Source organism: Aythya fuligula, chromosome 4 (assembly GCF_009819795.1).
Source record: "Aythya fuligula isolate bAytFul2 chromosome 4, bAytFul2.pri, whole genome shotgun sequence".
Taxonomy (NCBI): Eukaryota; Metazoa; Chordata; class Aves; order Anseriformes; family Anatidae; genus Aythya; species Aythya fuligula.
Window position 1 is genome coordinate 49,733,379 of NC_045562.1, and position 23,516 is coordinate 49,756,894.

The 23,516-nt window shown below is 40.7% G+C and overlaps 1 protein-coding gene across 14 annotated transcripts in view; it reads left to right on the top strand.

Annotated features, from left to right (window-relative positions):
• FRYL (FRY like transcription coactivator) overlaps window positions 1-23,516 on the top strand; it is a 171,570-nt gene that overhangs the window by 49,994 nt on the left and 98,060 nt on the right. The window lies entirely within an intron of this gene.

Sequence of the window (23,516 nt, forward strand, 5' to 3'; positions counted from 1 at the left end):
TGATAACCTGAGAGAGTTGTATGCTTGCATGTATTTGTATGTACATAAAAATAATCATCTGTAAAAACCATACATAGCAGAAACCCAGCAAAGCTCCATGGGTCCAGCTAAGGGCTTGCTTAGCTGGCATAATGTTGTTGCAGTGCTGGCTAAGGTTTTATTGTAGTTGATCTTTTTTCTTTCACCGACAACAATGAAGTGACATTCGTATGGCCTAGTTTCAGGACGCTGTCTCGCTGCCAACAATTTCAGGCATTACTTCTTTTTAGAGGGAGTCAGGCATGTCCTCTTAAACCAGTGGTGTCGTGGGGATGTTCCTGCCTAAGGATTATTTGCTTACTGAAGTTGTGGACGGAGCGGTGACTTTATGTTGCCTCGTCCTTAGGTTGCATGGATCTTTCATAGTATTTGAGTTCTGATAGCGTGTCTCGATTGTAAAGGGGAAAAATGAATGATCCTAAAGTTATGGATTCTGTTTAGTTCATCGCAGTTGAGATATGTGCTCTGTTAAATGATTCTTCTGAGGTTGCTGATTCTATAGCCAGAGCACCCATTTTAACTGTGTTTTCAGTTGGTGTGAAAAAGCTCATACTTTGTCCACAAAAACCTTTGTTTAATGGAGGTCTAGGTGCCATGAGAATTACTTTTAGTAATGTAATGTATGTGGTCAGAAGCCAAATGTGATGCTGCTCGCAAAGGAAAGCATTATGTAATGGAAACCTTTCTCGAAGATAAGATGTGTATTTTAATGAAACCTATGTATATATTGCTGGGGCTTATAGTCTGTAGATAGTAACCAACTGCTTTCCAGTGAGCACAGGTACGATCCATTACTGCTTTCTAAAAGCTCTTCTGTGTTTCTGATATCTACCCTAATAATCATCTTGTCAAGTTCGGAAATGAAGAATTTCTTCCAGAGAATAAAAACGGAACGAAGATGTACCCAGTATATTTCCAGTAACTTGGAAATGGTTGCGGTGTGTCTCTTTGGCAAACAGGTCACAGGCTCTGTCCTGCGTATGGTTGTCTGTCTTTAAACCCCAAAGCAAGGTAGATCTGTGCTGGAGGTAGGTCATGGGGTTTTTTGTATCGGTTTGCTCAGCTTGGTTCAGATGTCAAAGTTACTTAAACCTGAGTGTGTGAGCCAGGGCATGGTGGTAAAGCCAGCTGCATCTGTCTGTACAACCATACATTTTGAAAATATATTATAAAATCAGAGAGAAATGAAACAACACTGAAAGGAAGTGAATTAGCAGAGCTACAGCTGCCAGGTGCTGACAAGTCTGTGAAAAGTAGGGAGCTGCCTGGCAGGTATCCTGAATCATTCTCTCTGTGAATGAAACAAAATCACACAGAGTTGAAGAACTGCTTGCTTTCCCCTAGGATTGCCTGACTGGAGATTGCTTTCTCTTTTACCAACAAAAAATGAACTCGTGGCTCTCAGGAGAGGAGCTGCTCCGATAACATTGTATTTATTTAACAAGTTTGATATAATGGACTCATTTTTATCCTGTGGCTTTTCATGTCATGACAGCAACGATACAGTGGGCTTTCACTAAGAAAGGCAAGATTGCCTTAAATTGCCATGACAGGAACATATATACAAGGGCATGTGTGAAGAATTGTGGAACAAGCGTGCTATTGTTGGCCTTCTGTGGCTCCTGGGGAGGAGGTGGGCCGAGGTGCTGTGCCTGCAGAGCTGTGCGTGCTTAGCAAGAGGACAGACGTGCTGCTTCTGTTGGGCTTTGCTTGTGGGTTACACTTACGTTTTTTAAACCAATACATCCACAATTTGTTAATATTTTTGCAGTCATCATTGTATGATAAGTTGCAACTTGCATTCCCTGCAAGTGTTAAACTGCAAAGAAAAATGAACCAGAGAAGGAGAAATGAGTCTGAGATGCTACCTGATTGCTTCTGCTCCAAAATATCCTTTGGGGCAGCAGTTATCCTTAGTGGTGGTAGCAGAGAACCTTCAGACATTTCTAATAGCAGTTTGATATTCCAGTAGCAAATCCAGTGCTGTTTCACAGTCAGGAAAAACCTTATTTTCACGAGATGTTTTTAAACAATAGCAGTAATTATGTAAGTACAATACTAAACAGAATGTTAACTGTATTTCTCCAATGTTAAACATCCCAAGTAATATTGTTCATTCTTCCTGTGGGAAACTTTTGTTAATTTCAACCTCGACTTCAAAAAGTCCTGACAGTGGGTAGTCATCTTATATATTGAAAGTCCACGGAGCATTTCTGCAGTATGTAACAATTTTTCTTTATGACTGTAACTTCTAAAATGGTTTTGATAAATCGAAAGGAGAAATTTTTAAATTAAAGATAAATTCGAGTTTATGTTAAAGTAAATCAAGTAAAGCTACTAGATTCTGTAGATTCTGATTTATTATTACTATTTTAAAATGTATCTAACTGTACTTTGTGTTAGTACATGTGGTTGCTGAATTGTTTCTTGTACTCTGAAGCAGTAGGTTCGGTTACTGTAAAGGGAACGTGGTGCTTATGCTGTCTTCTCCACAGGCTGCTACTTGTCATGGTAAGGCAGGTTTCTTTCAGTAGTTAACCACCCAATACAACGTGAATCTCTTGATTCTTCATTTCTGATTGATTTTTGTAATATTTTGAGTAAAAAAGGATTATGAATTGTAACCTCTATATTTGGCTCTGTTTATGAACTTTGGTGGTCTTTAACAATGACCATTTGCACAGTTGGAATATATTGAATTGAAATGAATTGAATGAAATGCCAAGAAAGTTGTGTGTAGTAAAATTTGCTGTGTGAAGAAAAGAGCTATTGAAAGGGATTTTTGTTGTTGTTCAGGAGGCCGATCAACACACGTGGACTGGAAAGGGACAGCTAGGCTATAAGGCTATCCCAACTAGTGGACGCAGTGTACCAACCGAAGGTGCAAAATGCTCCATTAGGTGACAGTTCTCAAGGTGACAAGCTTCAGTTGCAGCTCTCCGTTTGGTATGGGGGAAGATAGAGGAGGTTTTGCTGAGCTGGGCCCTTTTGCCAAAAGGGGCTTTGCTCCCAGCGGTGCAGCGTTATCACTTTCTCATCTGTCCCCTTGTGGTATTTGTCTCATCCCTTTGGTGAGCAGTTTTGACTCATTACATCAACAGCAAATTTCTTGGGAAGGCAGAGAGTTTTTCTTCTGTTTAAATATGAAACCATCTCTTGCAGTGGGATAATAAAGGCTCCATGACCTAGCTGAGTAGAAGCTCAGCTGGGTCATGGAGCCTTGCTCTCACGTGTATTGCACAGAAGCCTGCTTTCAATTTGCTCGTTTTATTGTTGCATGACTGTGTGAATTTTTATTTTTTTTTTCGGTTGGCATAGCTTCCACTCTTGCTGAACACCTGTATTTTTTCCCTCTTTTGCATTATCTGTTTGATATTCTAATACTTGCAAGGAAATTTGGTGTACATTGGAGGTAAGGGCCTGGAGACTTGTTAGAGAAGTGTATGCAACCAGATCTTTAGAAGTTTTAAGGAGATGAAAATTTAAAATGTTTTGGGCCTTACTTTGAACTTCTCTACACGTTAACATGGAATTATGACTTTTTTTTGAAGATTATGTCGTGTGTGTGGTTCTTCATATTGATTTTTAAATAAGATGTCTGCACTGTAGTAGGTACAATATGTGTTGGGACATGCATTATTTATTTCCATCAGGCATAGATATGCTAGAATGAGCTTTCCTTTAGGGCATTCTCTCTATTAAAGCAATATCCCCTTTGCTAAACCCATACCACAACTAGATTTTGTAATGATTCAGATTGCAGAAGAGAATTCTATTGAAAGGAAAAAGTGCCCCAAATGCAAACCCCTCTGTCAGCTACTGTTGCTAGAATAAACTGCGTGCTCTGCATGGACTTCAGGAAAGCTCCAGCTAAACCAGCTGCAGCAACCCATGTCAAATACCCCATTTCTGCTGACTTTTTTTTTTTTTTTAAACTCCAGCTCTGCTGCTTTTGTATTAAAAGGGGCAAGGTTCAGACCTAGAGGTTTAGTAGCATTTAAGAGATTGCTGACAAAAGAAGAGTATTTATTTATTTAGAAAAGTGGTTGACATCTTCAGAACACTACAGAGCAAAACTGTTGTGTTTACTATATTATGTCCAGTTGCTGTGTAGTTGCAGTTTTCGCCTGTATAGAAAAGATATTCTTCCTTGTGTTTCAAGAAAGAATAATGATGCTAGTCAAAGGGAAATTCTCAATTCTCTTAGGTACAGTGCAAAATAAAGGGTAAATTTAAACTTAAAGAGGAACAGGCCATTCTAAATCAAAACAGTCACCCATAACCTAAAGGATACAGGACCATGCTGCTGTAATTATAAATGGTTTGAACTCCGATGTAACCAGTTGCCTGCGTTAATGTCATAAGCAAAGCTTTACTTTACTAGGTTCTGTTAGAAACTACTTTTGGGGAGAAATTACAGGGGAGTTCACCGAAGCACAGTTTTGGTTAACAAGCTGGCAGCCTGCAGTAATTTAAAAGAGAATGTTAAGGCATAGAATTGCATGGTTCTAATGACTATTAATATTAGAATGTTAATTTATTGAAACATTAAAATATAGGAATAAATTAACTTTGAATTATTGACTTTGTATTGAGAGATCTTATTAGACTAATCCAGGAGTTATGGACCAGTCAAGAAGTATTTTAAATATGGCAATGGTCAGAAAGCTAAAATATTTATAAATGGAAAATGTTTCAGTACAGTTATAGAATTAGGAGCTTTAAGACCCTTTAATTATTTACATCAGAGTTCATCCACATAACGCATCAAGTCTATAGTTAGAAACAAACAAGAAGAGCAATGTAAATAGGACAACATTTTACTCAATTCAGAATAAATACTGAATAAATAATACTTTAAAGTAGTAGTAGAAAACAACAAGCATATAATAATAAATCCCCACGCTTTGCCTTTTTCTTACTTTTAAGAATGAAGGATTTGAAAATCCAAAGTATAGAAAAGGTACTTTTTTTCCAGTTTTATGTAGCTTCAGATATATTCATTGTTCTCAAGGGATTTGGATGATGCCCTCAGTGATAAGCTTTAACTTTTGGTTAGCCCTGAAGTGGTCAGGCGGCTGGACTGGATGGTCTTTGTAGGTCCCTTCCAACTCAACTATTCTAAAGTGTATTCAGGAGCAGACTGCTAGGAGGCTTTGCTTTGTTTTGATGTTTCTTGTTTGATTTTGTTTGTTTTTTAAAGAAAAAGCAACCACTTCAAGCTTCTAAAATATTTTTTTTCATTTGGAACAGCAGTATTTATAGGTTTCTTGCTTCAAGAATGAGTTTGAGTTCTAAAAGTTGTTTATTGCTCAAAGAGATCTTAGGAAAGCACAGCATGGGAAGTATAAATGACTCCTGGTTCTGCCCATCTGACACAGCTGCCAAGTGATTTGGGGATATTTTCAAAGATAATTTTAAAGTATCTTTTGTAGCCTATTGCTACAGAACAGAGTGCTGGTCTGGAAAGATATATTAGTGTCTTGAACTCCTGCAAATCAATACTAATTAATTATTATCAATCAATAAAATCAATAATAATTAATAATTGACATTCACAATACTATTGAGGCAGTGTAAGTAACCTCATGAATCAGTGATTTTCTTCCTTTTACTTCTCTTATTCATCATCCCTACTTGCATCCTGTGTTTGTGCTGCTTAACTAGAACTTAGAAGAGTTCCTGCTCTGAAAGACGTGTTTGTGAGGGTGCTGGTGTCTCTGCATTGCTGTTCAATATCAGCTCAGCCAGTGTTACTGCAGAACTGCTGTTAGGTTTAGAAAATAGAGTGTCTGACATCTCAGTGGAAACCTGTCTCCTTTCTCTCCGTAACATCTTGTTTGTGCCAGCTGTCAGCAGGACATGGAAGTGGGGCCAGATATCACCAGATTTTTACTGTTCTTTCAGCTACAAATGAGGTCTTGTCCTGGAAAAAAAGACAGGCTGGCAACTGACACTTCATTTTTATGACAGCAAAGCAAAGAAAGGAGGGAGTTAGCCCAGTTGTACTGAGATTTGTCTGAGGAGTTCACTTTTTTTTGGATAGCTGTTCAAGACAAAAACCCGTGATTGAGAAATATTAAGGTAGGATCTTGCATTGTTCTCTTTGCAGCAGTGTTCTTATCTTTGAACCTCTCTCTCTTCAGAAAAGAACAGAATAGGAAAAGAAAATTTGGAGGAATCCAAAGCCCAGAAGTTGTGTAGCAGAAGTGCATGGGTGAGGAAGAAAAAAAAAAACAGACTCCAAACTCTTTTTCCTTCTCTTAAACAATTATAAATTAAACAAACAACCAAAAAACAACACCATGAAATGTGCTCCAAGCTGTAAGTATTCCTCCACAGGAAAGAAAACAAAGTTTATCCCCAGTTCTGAAAAAAAATACTTTAAGCAAAGCAATATGAGCCGAACCAGGTTTCACAAATATGGCAAAGGGTGACCAAAAAGAGTTTCCACTGTTAGAAGTTTCCCTAGCATATGTAGTACTTTCCAAAGGATTGTTTAAACATGTATATATAGATATATTTAATGTTTGTGCCTATCTTTTATGGTGATGTTATACCTGAAGGGGATACTAAACTAGAGTGCTCATCTTGGAGAGGACGAGGGCCACAAGAAGGCAAGTTGGCTACTCCGGTAAGGGAGAGGAGGGCAGGACAGCTAAGGAGGGTGCTGACATCACTTCTGTGTTTTTGGTAGCAGGCTTGTAGAATTTCACCTTCTAAAATGTGGTTTATCATGTGAAATATGCTGCTGAGCATAAAAGCATTTTGAAGAGTATTGAACTGAAGTTGAATCTCACAGAAACTGAATCTCACTGTACCAAGCTGGTGTGTTCTTGGAGTATATGTAGTGGGCCTTGGTAGAGATGCCGCAAGTTTTCAGAACAAAACAGCATGCGCTGCTCATTCTGAAGATCTGAAGTGAGGAAGGATTGCTTCCTCAGTTGATTTCAATGGAGATACCATTTTACTAGATGTATTATTGCACTTCTTTAGTTTTTTCTCAAGGTTTCTTATCTCTTCTGTACTTCCTGACTTCTGTTAAGACCACATATGTGGTGCCAAGAAAAATGGTATCAAGTTCTTCAGAAGAATTTGGTTTTGGTTTATATTTGCAATTCTAAGGTTATTCAGACTGACTGCCAACAAATTACCATCAGTATTGGATAGTTTTAGCTCTTGGAGGGCAAGATAGAGAACAACAAAGGTGCTGAAGAGCCGCTGTGCTCTCTTGCCTGCTGGGCGCGATTTTCTCTGTTGTAATCCTCAGGCGTCCATCTTCGCGGTTCCTTGCTGGACAGGAGTGCTGTCAGGGAGCTGCAGGCCTGAGTTAACCTGAGTTAATGGGGCCATGTTGTGTGTGTTTGTGTGTGGTGGGAGTGGGTTGGGATCGTTTTAACCTTTAGATGTGTTGGTCTGCCTTGTCAGCTCCAAGGTGCTGTGAAGTCGTTGGCATAATGGGGCCTAGTAAAGCACTGCAAGTTCTCACAAGCATCCACAGTTAGAAATACAAGTATTTCTGTTAAGTTTCCTCTGTTTCTCCGCTCCATCCTTCTTATTAAACAGAAATGCTTCATCAGGGTATTGATAACAGATTTCTGGAGATTCTCCCCTCCTAATGTTTCTGTGGCTGTGGCATAGCGCTGTGTAAGCTATGTTGCTGATCAGACTCCTTCCTTTTTCTCTTCAGTGGAGGAAGAAAACTAATCTCTGTCTGTCGTGGATCTAGGGAACTTCCAGTCAGCTCATTAGTGAAGAGGGATTTTATTGCATGATCAAAGCACCTTGGTATTTTATGGTGCTATCAGTATGTCACCATAAAAACTTTAAGGCGATGCCAGTGCGGAAAAAGATGAGTGATGAGCTCTGGACATGAAGCTCCAGTTTCTAGGTCACTGCCTTGCGGCGTAACTCAAGAGAGGCCAAGGCTTGTTATCGTTCCACAGTTTGCGTTTGGTCTCGTTCCAGGTGTGGGCATCAGAGCACTCTCTGTTTGCAGCTCATGGCCAGCCCCGAGGCCCTAATCCTAAGCCCTAGATCCGTGGTCACTGCTGCAACACAGGCAGCAGTGCTGGCAGCTGCTGTGAGACTTTTTCCTTCCTTTTGCTTGCCATCCTCCCTAAAGTTGTTCTCAATTTATTCATAAAATCTGTATCTTACTACTTTAGAATGATTAATGAAATAATGGGTGTTCTTAAAATACATACCGATTTTCCTTTTATATACTCGAGAGGTTAAGGTCCAAAATGTTGACCAGAGAAGCTGAGGTTTCCAGGGTTGAGTGAGAACACACACAAACAGTTTTGATACTAGTGTATAACTGAGCAAGAATGAAGCAAGTATTACCACGTCTTCAAAATAATGTTGTTAGTATATTTTTATATTGTAATACAGGAGATAGTGACATTGGCCGGTGATCTGTGCTAATGCTGGTTGATAACCTACCTGACATTTTTTCCTCCTTGTAGCAGTAGTAAGGAGAATTGTGGACTGTACAACCAGATTTGTATATTTCCGCTGGGAAATTTTGCTTTCTGTTCCTCAAGAGGGCTACACATTAGAGAATCTATAAAGCAGAATCTTAGTAGTTAGGTATTTTTCTTCTGGTATATTTCTTCTTTTCTTCTTTTTATGTCTGTGGTAAACTGTGTAGTCTTATAAATATCATCCAACTACTGCTCCTGTCATTAATGGCCAAACCACAGTTGGTGTTGGTGCATATGGTTAGATGCTTAGTTATTCTTTGAGCCTCAAAACCTCACAGTATTCTGTATAAAAGATTCAGAATAGATTTTACCCATGTCTATTTCGCTTATAAATTGTTGATATGTTGTGTTTTTGCATGTTCCTACAAATGTGAATAATGCTATTAACTTTTCTCAGACAGTAGTGTAGGAAGTGTTGTTATAACATCATATAAACCATGTAGCAGATATAAATGTGAGCCCTTATAAGAGAGGTAAGTGAAGATACTTAAAACAAAAAAGGATTTTTCCCTCACTCCCTGTCTCACAAGCCCCAGGAAGCGTGTCCAAGAAGCCTGCCTGTCAGCCAAGCAGCGGGATAGGGGTGTTCAGGGCACACGGCCAGCAGTAAGGCACCACAATGCTCTTAGGTCCGGGATCCATTGCCATGACGTGGCGGGTAAGGATGCCAGGTACCACATCAACTTCATGTCTCCCGGATGGTTCTTGGGTCGTCAACCACATACAGATTTTGGATCTGTATTTTTGGAGCTGACAGCGCTCAGTGTCTCCATCCCGACCCTCCTACATGAGTCATTTGGAGTCATCGCAGTTCTTTGTCTCCAGGCCTGGGTGTGTTGCGAAACTGCAGGTAGAGGTGCCAGGGTCTCCGCGACCTGCACACCTGGGAGCTGACAGCACAGGCTTCTCGGGGAGCCCCTTTTTCCCCTTGTGTGTGCTCCTCCGGCGCTTCCAGGCCATCCGTTCATACCAAACTGAGCCTCTCGGTTGCAGTTCTCTGCAACCAAGTACTTGGATGCTTTTTCCAGTTCATAAGCGTGTATTGAAACCAGATGGAGGTTCTTATTTTTGAGAAGGCAAACTACTTTATGAAGGAAGTTAGAATTGGACAAAACGTTTTAAGTGCAAGTTGAAGAAGCTAGGAGAAAAAAGCTTTCTCTTTTTCCTTGTTATTCCAACGCAGTACAGCTCAGATGTTTTGAACGACCAGTTTGGCTGTGAATTTGGAGTTCCATGGACAAGCACATGATCACCTATTTTTGTTTCAGATGCAACTAGTCTCCTCCCCTCGACCTGACAAAGAAGCTGTCAGCTTTGCAAGCTTGGTGCATGTACAGGGACTAAGAATAGCACTGCGTGGCACTTGGTATTGTCTTCTTGCAGAGGTCCAGCTCCAGCACTGGGTGCATCTGCACACTGCGTGAGAACTTTTAGCTCATCTTACACCGTGCCCTTGCACTGTTACTTTCTCTGAAGCCTCAAAGCCCTGAAGACCATTGTGTGTTTTCCTAACAAGTTGCACAACCTCAGATTCTTGCTGATTCAGTTTATTTTTATTTACAGTTAGCATAGATAAATTTCTTCAGAAGATCTGGTAAGAAATGTGTCTCGTGCTTACTGCTGTAAAAATACTGTCAACTAGGGCTCTGTGTGAGCTCAGTGCCGCCTTATGCTGTTATGCAAACTTCTGAAGTGCAGAGCAACCTCAAAACACAGTTGCTAATCATAGAAAGAAAACAAATTTGTGTAAGTATCCCAGTGAACAGTCCCGAATCTTCTAGATACTTGCTAGTTCTCATATTCATCGTTTTTTTTTCCACGAGAAAAACTGAAAATAGACATCCCAGACCGTCACTGGCTCAGCCGTTGACATTGTTCTTGTCCTACAGAGTTCAGTGAATGAAAGAACTTGGCTCAAAAGAGTACATTTGGTAAACAGAAAAACACAAAAGACTACAGCTAATTTAGAAACAGAGACATTACGACAATCTTGAGATCTTCATGTGCCATCACAAGGAAATGCAAGCTCTAGCTTAAAAATAGCCACCCGCGCCTATGTGCTAACTCCTTGGTTGTACTGGAAACTGAACCCCAGCCAGTGTTGAGTTTTCAGAAGAGTTGATCAGCTCACTGCAGGGCACAAAATGTATTTATTTAGGGAGTGTGTTGAGAATATGATGATGTTCTTTTTTTCTTTTTTTTTTCAACAATTTAAGTTAGGCAGTTGACAGGGTATGGAAAAAGTGTTTGTTTGTTTTGTCTTCTCAACAAACTTAGAAGAATATACGCTTTTGAAAATGTTGTATCCTTTTTACTCCTTGGCATCTTTGTGTTAAACTTGGCAGGTTGAGTTAGTCTTCACTGGTTTATTTCCCCTATCAGCTCGTATGTTCCTATGGAGGATTGCAAGGCAAAACTGACAGAATCCCAACAAAAATCTGTTGTTCTTTCCTGAAATGGATGGGACCTGCTCTAACCCTGGTTGGTACGTGCTTGAGCATGTTCCAGGGCTCAAATGCATTTGTTTGTTCATTTTTTTTTATTTCCTTTTTCTTGTTTAACCTTGTGTAGATGACATTTTGCACTTTAATTTTCAAGCTATATCACAATATCAGAAATACTGTTAAAATGTTTCAGGGTGCTTCACTGGGCAGCTACCTAAAAAGATGGGAAAGTGCCCAGTCAGGGCTAATGTAATATTTCAAGCTTTAACTTGTTGGAGTAGTTTTCATCTGAAATATTAATATGTTTATATGGAGCATATTAGGAGAAACTTATTTGGTTCCTTTATAGATTTTTAAACAACTTTTAATGATATGCAATTTGAAGTTATTGACGTCTTTACAACTGATGCTCCAGAGTTTTTTTCTAAAATACCTTTTTACAGCAAAGCTGCCAATATTCATTACTTTTTCATTAACTCAGGAAAGGTATCAGTTTGACACTAATGAGGATAATTGAAGATAATGAGCATAATGAGGAAAAAAGTCTTTTCCTCCTTCTAGCTGGAATTGTCCTCACAAGGAAAGAGCAAGCAGGGGGAGCGAGGGGGATTTTAAACAAACAATCTTGGGTTGTGCAGGGCCAGAAATGCTGGCTTCTGACACTCTATTTTGTACTAGGACCAAACATAAATTTGTCAAGCATTCTGTTGGTTTGTCTTTCAGTACAATGGATCAATGTTTTTTTTTTTTAATACCCACTTGCAGCTTGTGTTGGTAGTGTTTTTGTTGTTAAATATCTTCAGTCCTTGAAAGAGGAGGGTGGGGAGTTCTGTTTTTCCAGAGAAATGTGAATTAGGTAAGTGAAAGATGGCATTTAAGTTTATTTTTCTGCTTTCTGGTTAGCACAGCATGCCTAGGATCACTTTGACCTTGTTATTTGAGGCCTTTTTTTCTATGTGAATCTATTAGTGTATTAAAAGGAAACAAAACCTCATCAGAGAAGATCTGTATGCATTGATAAATGTTAGAACTAAGTTGTCTGTGGAAGCATATATCAGTGTGTTCCTCCAGTGTTATCTATGTTCAAACTTTGATTTTATTTTAGGTACTACTGCTTACAGCTTGAGATTTAGGATTTAGTTCACGCTTCCCTTCATATTAATGTAATGAGCATATGAACATATCATAAAAATAAAGTAGTTATTTAGAGTAAGTTCAATCTCATAATTGCTATGGAAATATGCATTTCCTTGACCTGAAGAACAGCGTGCATGAAAATCTGGAATAGGCACTTGTAAATATAATTCTCTTTCTACTGTCCCAGCCTGCTACCTTTGCCTCCTTTATGCTTTTTTTCTGTGGTGCTCAAAGTGCAATCTGTAACTTGTGAGAGGGAACTGGGAGAAACCAAACCATGGCTGGGAAGCTTAAATTCACTCTGTAGGAATCTGCATCTCCACTGGAAGCTTTGTGTAGAAAAAAGAAAAAAATCTGTAGATGGACAAAAAAATTGAAAACATTGATAGAAGTGATAGGATTAGACATACATGTTAGGTTGAAATGGATGCCTTGTTTTTGGGTTCTTACTGGTGATGTTTGGGTAAATGCTGCAGTGAGGCTGGGAACCTAGCACTGAGCCATGGGATGGCACCAAATTTTTCAGCATCAGAGAAATTTTACATCATCAGAGAAAGTTCTGTGTCTACAGAAAAATGTGGTGCCCTATAGCTAGCTAGATACCTGAGCTGGGCTCCTTCCAGTTGTCCTTTTGACTCCAGAAATTAGAACAGAGGGATTAAGGAAACATCTGCAGGGCTTTTGCAGGCTACAGCCTCTCTGCCATGAAGTGACTGCACTGTGCTGTCTAAAAGCATGACAACCACAACTGGGATGGCCACGAGCCTGAGCTAATAGTTCCCTTTGAAAGCGAGGGCACGCAGCTGGCCCCCACTTAGTGCTGGCTTGGTTTGTGGTTTCTTACTGGCAGGTGGAGCAGAAGAACCAACAGAACAAGTCCAAGTTGCACCATTCCATGTTTAACAGAAAGCTGTAATCATTAGTCCTGTTGCAGTAATGATTTTAAATAAGAAATATCCAACAGATCCTGCTCTTTACAACTAGTAGTATGGCAAGCACTTCTGCAATTTGATCACCCTGGAATAGAATAGCTTCTTTGTTTGCATCCTTACTGAAGGTATGACTTATACTGCAGAAGTCCAATATTAAGATACAGAAACAAGTTAGGAAGCGGGCTTAAGGTTTTTTATTCTTACACTGTTACTGTTCTGAGGGAATACCAAATTTGTCAGTAAGCAGAACTTGCTCAGTTACGTATATGCTTGGTTTAGTATTTTGAAGGAAGCTGAGGTGTCAGGATACGTATCTGTTACTTGACAGCACGGCGCTGGTACTTCACTGGTGCTGTGCTGAGTGTTTTGGCAGTAGGTTGTGTTAAGTCAAGATAAGAAGTCTGCTGTGAAAGAAGGCCCTAGGTAACAGATGTGCACTTGGTGGGGTATCTTGTCTCTGAGAAGTGTGTAACTTGATACAGAAGTGTTCTCCAGCAAGAATTCACGCGTTAAAATTAACTTGCGTTATTACGTGTGCAGCTTTAAATCTAGTTGAAAGCTACAGTTGTATAAAACTTCAGGACAGTAAATGTGTTTCTGAAAATTAGCACTGGGAATTTAACGTATAACAGCACTGATCCTTTACTTTCCTGCCACCATGCTACTTCCAGAGAAGATGGGTTGTGTTCCAGACTAGGTGCCGGTGGAAGAGACGAGACTAACTTATGCTTTATATTCTTTTAAGCTCATCCTGCCTGAGAACAGCTTTCTGTCACTGAAGCAAAACGTGAAATATATTGCATGTCGTTAAATAATTTTAATTCCTTTCCTAAGTGAAGATTTCTTGAAATTCTAAAGTGTTTTTCATTAATTAAAATGGTTTATCTGAAAAGGCTTTCTGTTCTGGCAGTTGTTTTAGAGAAGGAATTATATAAACTGAAGTTTTAATGGTCTGACATCTTAATGCTCAGGATTTCCTGATGTCATGCTGTAATCAAGAATGACTGGGCAGGACTTGAGACAATTTAGTTCAAATCAATTTCCTTTTCCTCCTGCTAAATCTTTGTGCTTTGTCATGTTGTTTTCAAATTGCGTGTGTTTGGTCTTTTGGCACCTTATACTATGCAACTTAATCATGAATTTCTTCTTTTTTTCCTGTCTAATCGTAGTCTGCATGTAGGGTCTACTATACAGGGCTCTAAGCTATTGACACAGTGAGTTGTAATCCTTCTTGCATGTGCTTGTAGCAATCTCAGCCAATATTTCCTGTCTGGGTTCTAGCTCTTGTGAAGTTGAAATTTTTTTTATAATATATGTATGTAAAATCGGTCTGACATACATTCTAGTGTATTTTCTAGTATTTTCTGCTTTTGTTTGTTTGATTTTCAATTTCTTCTTTGCATCATAGGTGGCACATTGTCCCCTGCTAGCTCATACCGACTAGGTGAGAATTACGTAGCACAGGTGATGGGGTGAGCTGCAGCAGCTGTCTTTGAGACCGCAGCTTGTAGCAGCCTCTCAGGTCTGATGTTCTCAGCGGACAGAGTGAGTGTTTGAGAGCCCAGCAGCAGCTGCTGGTCCGTTCCTGACAGCTGCCCTACGGGTCCTGATGCTTTCCTGAATGGCAGATCTGACCCCTTTTTCAGCCATGATACTTTGTAAGAAAAGAATTTGTGTTGTCGGCATTCCATAGGTATGAAATATCTGCACACCTGATTCAGATGCTTCTATGTGACATGCATGGCTCTTCTTCCTGTTGGACCTCAATCCCGTAGAGAAGTGGGTTTTCTATTTACAATGTAAGGTTAACATACTCTGCTACCGATTTTTAAGGTTTGTGGTGCTTTTATTAACCTGAAGAAAAGCTTATCTCAGGGCTAAACACTGAATCTTGTATTTTGCAATTCAGTAGTACTCCTTTCTCCACATACAAGAGAAGTTTAGAAAGGTTGTGATGGGTTGCTGCTTCTCATCTACGTATAAAGGTAGGAGGAATTATGAGTGCAGTCCTTAAGTGTCAAAGTCAGTAGGATTTACTTGGGAAAATTCCTGGTCCAGTGTCTCTCTTCACAAGTATCTGAATTTAAGCAAAATAAGTACTTAGAAATATTTTTCTGAACTTTATCTTCATAATTTATTTCATCTTTCCTTGTTGTGGAGTTTTGGGGAAGAAATAACTTATTTCATTTAAAGGCTTATCAGAATAAGTTGGGGATAAGACTGCAAGATACAAAGTCCAGTACAGCAATCAGAATATTTGCTGGTTAGAATTTGCTCAGTCATTAAAGCAAGTAGGTGAGAAGGATTTCTTGTTTTCTTCAGAACACTTCCCCAAGGAGTGCCTGCAGATTAGTACAGAAAAGGCAGAAAGCTACTGTGGGGCAGAGAATATTGGAACAACTCTCCAGAAGATGTTGGTGCAGGGGAGTGTAGAAGGAGGACAGGGACCTTACCTTCCATGACCTGTGCGTGTTCAACACACAGGAGGCTGACTTAAGGCATCTCAGACCATTACCATAGGTATGAGAAGAATAAGGGGAGATTTTTTTCTTCTAAACCTAAAATGATTTTTATAAAGAAAAACTTTGAAGTAATATTTCTGTTTCTCTTTTCCTTTTTCCCTCAGTAGAGACTGTTTTTAGATTTCTAGAAAGCATTATGCCAAGTGAAAGATCAAAAAATTACAAATTCTGAATTAAATTCTCAGAGGTTTTAACAATGGTAGAGAAAAAGACTGCTGAATCTGTAGAAGAACAAAACTACTTTGTAAGAACTTGAAATGTGAAGATCAGCAGCACAACTGTGTCTGCAAAGGGAGTGTGATCTGGCCCAGATACCTGGACAGCTAGGTACAGCCAAACTAAGGCTTTGTGCCTTGGAACTTCTGCCGTGTCCCTGTGTTGGCCTGGGGTAATATTTGTATTGCAGCTTACCAGCAGACATTGTCTGTATTTTGGGAAAGCTAAGATTAAATTTCTTGCATCTGTTTTCAGAGACTGAAAGCAGAAAGCAGACTTCATGTGAGTACCTGTAACTAGACATTGGCATCTCTTCTTCTAGCTGAGTCAACTTTCCATAAAGCAACAACATCCTTATTTGTTGGGAATAGAAAAATTATTTGTACAGTGAAACTTCAGAAGATTGCTGTGAGGTTTTTGTTTTGTCTTCTTTGAATCCAAATGAAAGCTCAGCTGTCATGGTACCAGTTTCCACAAGTCACCCAGGAACTTTCTCTATTCCTTCCCAGGGCATCCACTGCATTTTAGCCATATGCTTAGATAGCAAATTACAGAAATAAATGCATCTTCCGTTGATTGATGCAATATTCGTTTGTTTCTTTATTCCAGATCCTGTCTAGGATGTATTCATATCCTTAGACTAATTGTCAATAAGGAAATATTTTTACTGCAGAAGTAAAAATGCAAGTTGTGATTTGGAAGCGGAGGGGAAGTTATCCGTATATACAACTTCCTCTTGCTGAAAGGTTTGACTTGGCTTTACAAACATTGCACCAAACCATACAGCTGAACTAAGCCAGTGCCATTTATAACTGGAAGTGATTAAAATAAGTATATATGTATATTTTACAAGTCTGCAATTTTTCTTTCCTTTTGCCGTAGTCTGTTATTGCAGTTACAATCTATTAGCACAAGTAACATTTGCTGGTAAATGAGTGCTGGTGAAATGAATGGGAACATCTGGGAAAATGCAGAATAGTGCAGAAGTGACTGCCATCTCCGCCAAGAGCCAGCCTGAGCCCTGTGGGTCACTACAGCGAGCTCAGTGCCTCTTGCACTGTAGCTGGGCAGCAGCTGGCATCTCCACTTTGGCATTTGTCATCCTTGACAGAGACAGAAGCTTTCTGTTGCAATCCCTGACCTGAACCAACTCCAGCACTTTGGGGATGCTGGCGAGCTAAGGAGGCACCCAGAGCCATGAGTGTGGGGGTGCTGGCTGTGCATGAGGGCAGCTGGGGCTCAGTGCAGCGAGAGCTCATAGGGTAACAAACGCAGCCTGCAAACAGGCTCTGCAGAGCATTGCTGCTGGGGCAGAGTTTGGATAACAACCAGGGAAGTTGGTTCTCGGACTTATTGAGGCGCACCTGGGGGACAAAGCAGTCATTGGTCCCAGCCAGCATGGGTTTGTGAAGGGTAGGTCCTGCCTAACTAACCTGATTTCCTTTTATGATAAGATCACCCGTATGGTGGACCAAGGGAAACCAGCTGATGTGATTTTTTTGGACTTCAGCAAGGCTTTTGACACGGTTTCCCATAGGATCCTACTGGACAAAATGTCCACCATACAGCTAAATAAAAACATCATACGATGGGTGAGCAATTGGCTAACGGGCAGGGCCCAAAGGGTTATGGTAAATGGGGCTGTGTCAGGCTGGCGGGCGGTCACCAGTGGGGTCCCTCAAGGCTCCATTTTAGGGCCGGTACTTTTCAATATTTTATAAACGATCTGGATGTAGGAATAGAGGGTATTTTGAGCAAGTTTGCTGATGACACCAAACTTGGAGGAGTTGTGGACTCAAATGAGGGCGTAAAGGCCTTGCAGAGGGATCTGGATAGGTTGGAGAGCTGGGCGATCACCAACCGCATGAAGTTCAATAAGAGCAAGTGCCGGGTCCTGCACCTGGGACGGGGAAACCCTGGTTGCATGTACAGACTGGGCGATGAGACGCTGGAGAGCAGCCTAGAAGAGAGGGATCTGGGGGTCGTGGTAGACAGCAAGTTGAATATGAGCCAGCAATGTGCCCTGGCAGCCAGGAGGGCCAACCGTGTCCTGGGGTGCATCAAGCACGGCATCGCTAGTAGGTCAAGGGAGGTGATTGTCCCGCTCTACTCTGCGCTGGTGCGGCCTCACCTTGAGTACTGTGTGCAGTTCTGGGCACCACAGTATAAAAAGGACATGAAACTGTTGGAAAGTGTCCAGAGGAGGGCTACGAAGATGGTGAAAGGCCTTGAGGGGAAGACGTACGAGGAACGGCTGAGGTCACTGGGCCTGTTCAGCCTGGAGAAGAGGAGGCTGAGGGGAGACCTCATCACAGTCTACAACTTCCTCGTAAGGGGTTGTCAAGAGGCAGGAGACCTTTTCTCCATTAACACCAGTGACAGGACCCGCGGGAACGGGGTTAAGCTGAGGCAGGGGAAATTTAGGCTGGACGTCAGGAGGGGGTTCTTCACAGAGAGGGTGGTTGCACACTGGAACAGGCTCCCCAGGGAAGTGGTCACTGCACCGAGCCTGTCTGAATTTAAGAAGAGATTGGACTGTGAACTTAGGCACATGGTCTGAACTTTTGGGTAGACCTGTGCGGTGTCAAGAGTTGGACTTGATGATCCTTAAGGGTCCCTTCCAACTCAGGATGTTCTATGATTCTATGATTCTAAGTACCCCTGGCTCTTCTGGCCCTCCAATGCTTCTGCAACCCAAGTAAACTGACTGGATGGATGGATAGCAGCTGAAGGCAAGTCTAAGTGATTTAAGTGAACACGACTGAAAAACATAGATCATTTAAGGTATGCTCCAAATGTTTCAATCACTGCTATTTTATAGCCCCCCACAAACAAAAATAAACTTTCCCCCCCCCCCCCCCCCCCCCCTTTTGTTTACTGAGCTCTGAAATAACACCTCTGGAGGTAAACTCCATTTCTTTTGTTCAGAAATTTTTGTTAGATTAGTTTTAGAGTTGCTTTTTCTTTGTATCTAATCTCTAGGCTGGAGGCTAAGAAAAGGAAAAGTGCAGCTGTTATGAGGGAAATAGATATTAAGCTTTGTAGTCTTCATTAAAAAGTTCACCATTTCATTCAAACCACAAAGCATATTCATGGAAATGAGATTTTTTTCACTTCTGTGAGTAAGGAGACTTTGGAAACAATAGAAACCTGATGTTACATAGAAATTGGAGAATTGCAAAACAGTGATGAGGTTAAGGCTTTTGAATAAGCTGTCTGCTCTGGAAAACAGACCACTAGCTGGGACATAGCAAACCTAGGTTTAACTTTTTGGCTCTGCCCATAACATGTTGGTTAATACTGGGCATGTTAGGTCATGTCTTTTGAGCATCAGTCTCCTTATTAGGAAAAAAATGGTTTATCCAGTAAAACAAGTGAAGATTTTCTGCTCTAAAGCATACTAGCAATTATCACAGATATGTTTCCATGTATATTAATATCACTTCTGTGAGGTAGGATAAAATAGTCTGGATGTTTATCAGAGCAGGAGACAAAGAGCTTAATTAAAATTATGTTAAGTAACTACACAGATAATATTTACAGTCTTCTGAATTTTTTTTATTGTCAGTAGGGTTTTCAAACCCTCTTCAGCAGCAACTATCACAGGAAGCCCAGAGTAGCAGTGATACTATCTGTGCTGCAAAAATGATAATAAAGAAGATGAATTGTTAAACATAAGCCATATAAAATGATTTACTACCTTAGCAATGAGATTACAAATGGCAACGAAGGATGTAATCTGCTTGATGAAAATGATGGAGTCCTTCTCAAAAGTGTGTTCAATATCCTTGTTTTGTAGTTGGTTTCCTTATTTAAAATAAATAATAATAATTCTACATTTGCTCTTAGGTACCTGGAAGAGGGCAGATATCTCACGGAAGTTCTGCTTCAGTTCAACCATTCCAGCTTCCTGAGAAACAATAGCAACTAAAATAGAGCAAATTTCAGTTAAAATACATGAATAACTTATTGAAAGCAGATACGAAGGGCCAATGCTTGGCCAAGTGTAAAGTACTACCAAAGACACATACAAAAGCTGCAAATCCCCATTTCCTGTCAGCCACAGAGTCCGATGCGCTCAGAGGCTGTCACGGGCTGACATGCATTTGTCACCTTTGGTACCTGCTCGGTGTGTTTGAACCCCAAGTAACCTCCTCGGTGCCAGCAGAATGTTATTTATATCCTCAGCCATGAGGATGTGTTCGGGCTATATGGAGAGAAGCAGGATGATAAAAATTCCGTTCTTTAATATCAACTTGGGTATTAAGTAAACTTTCAGAGGTCTGGGCTCTTGTGTTTACCATGGAACAGTTTTGTTCCTAATTTAACATCCATCAGCCTGTGTTGCCTTTTGACCTAGGCATACGTTGTCTGCCTAATTATCTTCTGTATTGTTTTACTGTTCCTTGAAACCATCCAAACAATTTGGTGTGGCCGTAGCAACCAAACAATACCGTAACAGAGATTTCCTACAGCTCGACAGGGGCGCTTGCTTCCCGATTCCCACGTAGCACCAGCTCCCATCGGAACAAACAAACAGGATATTGTTCCCAGTGAATAGCGTCCAGTGTTTTAGGAGTCATTTCTTGGTTTTGGACTGTCGCGAGTGGTATGGCTTTTAGTTCCAGATTTCGTCTGAAATTCTGGAGACTTCCATAATTCTAAGCTTCAAAACACTGTTTGAAACTTAATTTTTCTCAGGCAGCTAAGAGCAGGGAATGGATTATCCTTTAGTGGCAGAGAATAGTAGAAAGAATTTATTTAATCCTGTCCTATAATGAGATTTCTCCATTCGTTATGCTGTTTAAAATCCACATAGACCCCTCTTCACAATGTTATCAATTGCAAGTTCATGAGTAAATGAATCCCACTGAACATAATTATACCAGTTATAATGTTGTTTGACCTAGTTAAGAAATCTGATAATAGATTTTGGCTTTCCTTTAAAGAACTACTGTGTATATATATCCTTTTATTAAACACAGACAAGCTCCCTCCCCCTTTTCCCTCCTATGTATTTTTTTCCTGTTTGTGTTAAACTAATGTACTGGTTTTACATAGCAGCTAAAACCACAGCCATTGTCAGATGCAGGGTAGGAATCATTAAGAGTCCTCAGCAAGTTTGTAGATGAAAGTAGTAAATCCTAGCCTTTTGTCCAGCTATTTGAATGTGCCGGCACTTTAGCAAATCTAAGGTATTTATAATCTGCTCATGGCAGTGTTTACAACTGCTGCAGTTTGACTTTTTTTTCTTTCGTTTCCCTTTTTCTTCTTTTTTTTTCTTTTCCTTTTTTGTGGGCTGGGGTGGGGTGAGGAGGTTCAAGCATTGGGGTGTGTGTGTGAACACAGCAGTGGCATGTCAAGCAAGGTGCTGTCACAATAATACATGTGGCCGTGTGGTGAACAAATTAGAGAAGTGATGGTGTCGAAATTAACCTGGCAAAAAAACTAATACGTGTGCTGCTTTTTTCCACATCTGTTCTTTACAGAGATGCACACAGTGCTTGTTTGCACAGGAGGGTGGCAGAGAGCAGAAAATAGTTGGCTGAGGGTGTTTGCATCCTCTGATAATCGTGCTGCTCGCCCCATCAAAGGGGGCTGCACGAAGCTATAGCCGAGGAGCGGGGTCTGTGGGGATCCAAGGGTGCTGTGCTGCAGCCTGGCGTTGTGACTTTGCCCTCTGCCCACTGCGATCTCTGCACTGGTTCTGGAAGCTGGACTGGTTGCTTCTTTCCAGGGTTAGGTTTCTGTCTGGTTTTCTCATGCTGTCACACGAGCAGCACTGCAGGTGTGTGAGAGGCGGCCTGGGCCTTTGCCTGCCTTCCACTGCTTCTAGGTCAACATGAACAGCCTCAGAAGCTCATCCCTAGCAAGAGAAGCTGGTTGTAGCTTTGAAACTTTGTGTGTTTAAGCTAATAGCATAAAACATTAGAGACATGGACACACTGGAAGGAGTCCAGCGGATAGCCACCAGGGTGCTGGAGGGCCTGAGGCACCCCTCCTGTGAGGGGAGGCTGCGAGCTGGAGGCGGGGAGGCTGAGGGGGGGCATCTCACCGTGTTGTTCTCTGACAATGATCAGTTCTCAATGTTTTCCTGATTCTTTAATGACAAGGGCTTTTAAGGCCATCTTTTAAAAACTGGAGACAGAAATGTTTTGTGTCAATGCACTCTTAAGTGCATATTCTATTGGGATAGAAAGGTGGAATATCTGTTAGGTACTTCATTATGTACCTTAGTACATAAAGTTGCTTGTCTTTACAAAGCAGGTACCTGGTGTGTGTGATGTTTTTGTTGTTGGTGGTGGTTTTTTTGTTGTTGGTTTTTGTTCATCTCTAGACAGATATGAAAGGCGAGTTCAAAATCTCTCTGTGTTGCAACATTTTTCTGTTTTGTAAAGCTCAGAAACTTGGTGTTTCTGTTTGCTCCCTGCTGTGGCCAGGGAGGATGTATTCCTTCTTTTCCTCTTTTCTCTCCTCAAACCTCTGTACTCACTTTCTTGACCCCTAATGGATCTTTATCATTTCCTTTGCTGCCTTCCGAAGCTTTAGGGTTTGAGAATGACAGAAGCATGCATTTTGGAGGATGCGTGCAGTAATTGTAGTGAAACAAAATGTGTGTGTATGTTTGCTTTTTTTCTTCAAGTGCCCAACATGTTTATGCCCTGTGCTGAGGGATGAGCGAATCATCAGATTTGGGATAAGAAAGACTTTTTTCTTTGAAGTCGGATGTTTTGGGTTGTTGTCTTTCTTTGTACTGTGCACTTTGGTTTCTTCCCTAAAGCCTTTGTGTACTTCGCTGTAGGAAATTTCCACGGTAGGGATCTGGAGCACAGCAGCATCTCCAAAGTCTCATTGCCTGCATCATGTGGCACATGCTTTTCGGTGTCTTCTAGGACCTCTGCTTCCAAGATCAAAGAGTTGATTAAAGCATTACAGGGTGTTCGGAGGCACTTTGTGGCACATGGTGTGCAGAGCATGAGCTGGGTCCTTCCTAAGGTGGCCCTGATTACTGGCAGCTTGGCTGCGTGACCCTGGCTATTCCTTCCTGCCTCTAAGAGGGCATATGGCAACTTACATGCGGGAAATAATAAATCCTACTCAAACTATACTGCTTATCTTTTCTTAACAGTGGTGGTTTGATCAAGCAGCAGGTTTGGGCAAGAGATACTTAGGGGAAAAACACAGGTCATGTACTAACAAGCTTAAACAAAGAAATCTTCCTTTTTCATTACAGACTGAGATAGTTACGGCTATTCCTGTGTTTTCACTCATGCTGAATATTAGTTGATAACTTCTGTACTGCATTTGATAAATGGGTACTTTCTATGGAAGTTGAGGCTATCTGCATTATGTAAAACATAACCTTCTGAAGTGACAGGAGAAATCTGGAATGGCTTGGAGGCAAACTGGGGAGGGGTCTAAGTGAAGGACCAAAAGTCTTCATTTTTGTGGTAACCAGTATTGTCATGAAAGAGGTGAAGAAAATGTTCAATGAAAACTGTGGATAATATTTAGCTAATAGGAATTGCACATTTATAAACGAACAAATGAAACAAATGAAAATCTTGAATGTTAATCAAAATTGGCCAAGAGCATCTTGACACATTTTAACCACAAAAAGTCTATCGAGGCAAATTGCAGTATGTGATACAGTAAAATAGACAGAGACTAAGCCCTCTATACAACCATAATAGGAAAAGAAAATCTTAGTATCAATAGGAAAGACTTCTTGATATCAAT